Consider the following 6,000-nt stretch of genomic DNA (forward strand, 5'->3'; position numbering starts at 1 on the left):
GAGCTGCTAATCCACATTTTTTTTACACAACAGAAAAATTAACCTCTGAGCAGAAGTTTTGAATCATAGCATTTTTTCTGAAGAGCATATGCTATAATTTTTAAAAGTTTATTGCCATGCAGACGTCAAAAATTATGTTAATCAAAGTTATTTGCTAATCGAATAATCTATTTTTGGAATAAGTTGCCAAATGAGATTAAGAACAGCAATTGCATTTTAAGACGGAATTAGATGAATTAAAAAATAATGGTTAAAAAAATATGGGAGCATTTTTTTTTTTTTTTTAATTATCAAATGAAATATTTAACAGAATTTGATATCTATAGAGATATTGTATTAATTTAGCCACCAAGGAAACCTTGAAAGTAAGTATTTAAACAATGCTGTACAGAGTTGAATTTTGAAAACGGTTGAGCTGCAAGGATCAGAAAATGAGGTTTCGAACCCTCCAAAAATATCGAACCCTTGGACGAGAAAAAGTGATGTAAAATAAATAGAACAGGGAAGGTTGTTTTCGAAGCATACTCCAAAAAGTTGATCTATTAACCAATTAATTTTTTTTATTTTAGTAGAGTAATAGATTTTTGAAGCAATATTGCCAAATGAGCTTAATAACAGCAAGTTCACTTCAAGATGGAATTAAATGAATTTAGAAATTTGATAAAAAAAATTCTGCTTTTATTGCGCTCTGTGTCTTTTTATCTTTTTTTTTTTATTAATGAAAATCCCTCTAGACAAAGTATAAAGCCACTTCATGTAAAGAGCTAAATAAAAATGCGCTAGATTAAAAACTAGCTTACAATAAATGTTGGATAAATTCCAACCCAGAAAACAGCAATTCTTCCCCCTTTATATCATAACATGTGAAAACTAAAGGACGAAATGTTTATTTTGACTTTTTTGTTAAGATTTCTATTTCACTGGTTTAAACATTTAAAAAATATTTTGGTACTTCTGCATTTACTATGAGCTTTCTTGAGTGTGCTCAGATGCTGACAGGAATAACCAGAAGCAGATGATTACTAAACGTTAAACCACTACGAAAAAATTATAATGATAAACATGAAAATAAAATAAATAAAATTAAAAACGTGTATCTAACCTAACCCTCACCCTAACCTGTGCGACTAAAATTATTTTTTTATTTCTTTGGATTAAAAAAAAAAAAAAAAAAAAAAAGAAAGAAAAGTAGCCTTCATAGATTTGTATTAGCTAAAAACAGTGCATTTGTTAAAAACTGAGGAATGCTCGGCCGGCATTTTTCAGTTATTTCAGTCAGCTGAGCGAGCCCAGGCCAACTTTGTGGAAATTGTGAGTCGGTAAATTCAGAATCACCATTATTTTAAATGTTTTTATTACTGATGACATCATTTGAGTTTATTTTTTACACCAAGAGTGAGGTGATATTCACTTTGCTTTCATTTTTTTTTTTTTTCATTGGTTATTTACATGCTTGAATTAACACATTTTATCATGAAACTCGTATTGTAATAGGTGTAGGCTGTTGAAATAATTTTTTTAGAAACTATGTAAGTCATGACGATCTTGTTCTATTGCTCCATTTCAGCGATTGATTATAGTCTGCTGCTACATGCTTTCTTTAATGAATCACTATTTATCAAGACAAAAAGTCACTCGAGGATAAAAGTTAATGAGATGGATTATCAGTTGGATGATGATGAATATTATGAGAGGATTGAAATTGAAAATAATTTGTTTATGAGACCAAGTATTTGTTGAGATTGGATTCGAAGATGACCAGGTTGTATCTTGCAATGTCACAATCCACGGATGGAAGTTCTTACAATATGTCAGCCATTATAGCTTCAAGACTTACTTTTTCAATTTTTTTTTTTTTTTTTTTTTGTGTGTCCACTAACCTGAATGTTGTCAGTTGAATGGTGAAAAATATTATGAGAGGATTGAAAGTGAACAAAATTTGATTATGAGGACAAGTATTTATTGAGATTAGACTTGAAGATGACCTGTATTTTTTTAGATGAGGATTTATTGTGGCGTAGTGAATAAAGTACTTGTTAAAATTCTGTTGTAAAAGTTATACTCTTTGACATGCAATATGGTTTCTGTTTGGCTAGATCTACAGCAGATGTGCTAACAGTTATATCTCATAGGATTAGTGAATCTCGCGATGGCAGCTTCCTTTCTAGGGCAATTTCTCCAAAGGCGTTTGATAGGGTGTAACATATAGGTCTACAGTATAGCTGGAAATGTCTTCTCAATTATTAAATCATTTCTCTCTGATAGGTTCATAAGAGTAGTGGTTGATGGGCAAGAATCAGAAGCTCACAGTATTAATGCTGAGGTTCCTCAGGGGTCCATCCTGAGCCCAACTCTTCCTAATCTACATCAATGATCTCCCAAATCATATCCTAAGATCATTCATAGACATTTATGCTGACGACACTACCATCTATGGCAACACTTCAAGGACCGTAAATGACTGTTCTCTCAGATTCTCTCTCCTCTGATCTTTAGCACATGGTGCAATGGGGAAAGAGGTGGCTGGTTAATTTAATACATTTAAAACCAAGCTTTACATCATTAATGCTCTGATCCCCATCTGGCATCAATTGAAATAGATGGCTCTCATCTTGGAGAGGTTCCATGTTTTGACAAGCTTCTAGGTCTGACCTTTACGCTTAATTTGAAATGGAACACGTACATCAAATTTGTTGCCAAGGTTGTAGGAAAAATCGTGGGATTATTCTCCTGCTCCAGTAGATATCTCACTGCTGATGCAATTCTCTACCTCTATTAGAGCCAAGGATCAAGTACTGTTGCCACATCGGGAAAGGACCTACTGGAAGCAGCTTTTCCTGCCTTGACAGAGTTCAAAATAGACTTTGCAGCCTAGTGGTGTCTGCCCTTTTTCCTTCCCTTCAACCTCTTTCCCACAGAAGAGACGTTACGAGCCTATATTTGCTTTATCGTTATTTCCGTGGCAAATGTTCATTTGAGCTCCAATTTATATGTCCCTCGTCATCAAACTTTCACAAAAAAACGCTTGTCTATCTGAAACCACTATTTTCCTCACTCTTTATCTGTGCCTAAACCTAAATGTAGATTCCATGAACAAAGCTTCTTTCTAAGAACTGCACGTCTGTGGAACTCTCTTCTGTTTCCCTGCTTTCCAGCTGACTACAATATGATCATCTTCAAGTCCAATGTAAACAAATTCTTGATAAGTCATCTCCTTAAGTAATTCAATTTACTAAATTTCTACTACTAACGATTACTATATTGTCCCATTGACTACTGTACACTCAGTCACCCTTATTCTTGAGTGGCCTCCAGGCCTTGGTAAGTGGTGACTTCTTTGTTATAAAAAAAAATAAAAAGTTCAATCCCCAGTGTGAACAACACTCCAAATACAATTGGGAATTACTTAGGACTTCTACGGATTAAATAAAGAGTTCCATTTGAAAATATTTGTGCAGGTTCTTGAGTTTGACGGAAAGATTCCCGACTTTGACAAAATGAAGAAAGTTGGAGATTATATAAGCTGAAATGTGAAAATAACACTCAAGATGACAACAGTAGTCTGAATAATCCAAATAATATAAATGACGACATTGTAGTTTGCAGGAAAGCAGTTTTTTATAATGTGTAACATAGATGGGAATTTCTTGGAAAAAAACTTTTCATAGAAATTCCGTTTCATTCTTAGCACATGGTGGGAAAAGCGAGTTAAAGTTTTTGTTTGTTTTATAAAATTTTATCTGTAAATAATTTACATGACTGAAATGGGAAATCAAATAGGAAATTCTCTATTCTCTCCTGAGAAATATAAACACAAGTTTATCTTAAAAATTCATTAACCAATCAGTTTTAACTAAAGTCTTGATATGAATTAAAAATAAAGAGTACATTAAATTTTAGTTAACATATTTTCTTGTGTTTATCTTATAAATAAGTATTTTTTGGTATTTGTGCCATGTATGCACCGTGCTGAAATAATAACATTATTTAGAAAACCATTCTTAACAGGAGGGGGCTTTCTAACTATTCTGCACTTTCAACTAATAATTTAATGAAAAAAAAAAGATACCATAAAAATTTAATTTAACTTGAAAATCCTATCTAAAATATAGCACGGTGCATACACTGTACAAGCACCACCTCCACAGTTATTATTATTATAACAACAACAATAAAAAAAGGGGGGGCTTTCAGGGTGAACGGGAACCCTGCGTAAACGGGTTTCAATTTAATGGTTGTTCCTTAAAAAGTGCATGCACAAAAGCTTTTCATTGGTTTATTTAATCACAAAAACTTTTTTGAGGCAAAAAAAAAAGGCCAAAAGCATTATTTGAATATGAAAAAATAAATGTAACAAAAAATAAAAAATATTTAGTGTGGAAAATATAATATAATAATAAAAATAATATAAAATGAAAATAAAATAAAAACAAGCACGAAATAAAAGTATGAATCAAATTTAATTAATGAAATAAAAAATAATCAAAAAAAATAAAATACATGCTCAATTACAAAAAAAGGGCATGAGATATATGCGAAGAAAATTAAAGAAAACCTCAGGAACCAGCCATTTAAATTAAAACCTGTTTACGCAGGGTTCACGTTCCTCGTGAAGTGCCAAAAAAACTGTAGATGACATCGACTTGCGCCACACCAACTAGTGAAGAGTCAGGGAGGATGGAAAGTCTGAGGTGCGAGAGTACTAACTAGACCTCTACTGGAAGTGTGCAGTTCAAATCTGGTACCTTGGGAAGGCATTTTGTCACCCAAACCCCAAGAAACACCAATGCCCGATGCCAACAAGAAATCAATGGCAAACGGCTGTTGCTATAACGTGCAATCATCTGCACTAGTGGTCAAGAGGTGGAGAACACTGGAAATCTGGGAAGACTTGTAACTCGGTCTCCAGAGAATACCACAGGTTACTGCCAGTGAGTGATCATTGATGATGGCCTGTGAGACAACTCCTAATGAGTGAAATAATAATAATAATAATAATAATAATGTTCCCTCACAAATTCACCACCACCCTGATTTAATATTGTAGATGTTTACTATATTTTCTTAGTTTTTAACCAATGTTCACATTGTCTTTTAGTAGTTATGTGAACTTCATTTCCGTATTCATGCATTCTGCACTGATATGAAAATGAAGACTATAGTGGAATATAGGATTCCTAACCATGTAATTGATGAAAATACGCTACACATTTTGATGAAAAACATGGGAAAAAATGAACATAGAAGAACAGAAAACCAAAATTTTAAATGTAAACCACCTTAAGTCGCACAAAAATCCTGTTCAGGTCAACTTTGCACCTATTAGTCCAAACCAAACGATCTGTTTAGCATGCAGCAAAGTTTGCAAGTCTACTGCTGGTTTCAGAAGACAAGTGATTGTTCATAGGAATACCTTTCAACCTCCAGAGGAAGTCAACTCGATGAAAATTGCTCAATTTGCATGTCACATCTGCTTCAAGATGTGCAAATCTATGGCGGGAGTGCAGAGTCATCTGAGATGGCATGGACGGCAAGATTGGGAGAACTCAATGTGACAGCGATCATTTGGAAAGATGCAGCAATCATCATGTATGCATGGATTTCTATGTATATTTAGTTGTAAAGTAATTTGCTCTCAGAATGTGAGTTTTTGTGTACAAACATTTTATTTAAAAAAAAAAACTCCAGCCATTTCAAACGCTGATCTGTTGCTATTAAGTGTTGAGACATTATGTTGAACAAAATGGCAGCATAGTTCAGAGCAGATCCTGAGTGTAATTGGCAGTAACCAAGATGGCGGCCAAAAATCAAATGCGATCCGTGACATAGTTAACAGTGAACTGATTGAATCCAAAATTCGACAATTTTTATAGTAACTTTGGAAGGTTTTCATTGGGTGTTTAGCATAGCTGGTAGTTATATAAACGATTGGCGAATTCATTTGTCTCCTCGGCCTTTTGGCTGAGATCAGAGTGTAGTATCTGTTCCGGCAGATACTGC

Source organism: Euprymna scolopes, chromosome 18 (genome assembly GCF_053919585.1).
Source record: "Euprymna scolopes isolate OS-2025 chromosome 18, ASM5391958v1, whole genome shotgun sequence".
NCBI lineage: Eukaryota > Metazoa > Mollusca > Cephalopoda > Sepiida > Sepiolidae > Euprymna > Euprymna scolopes.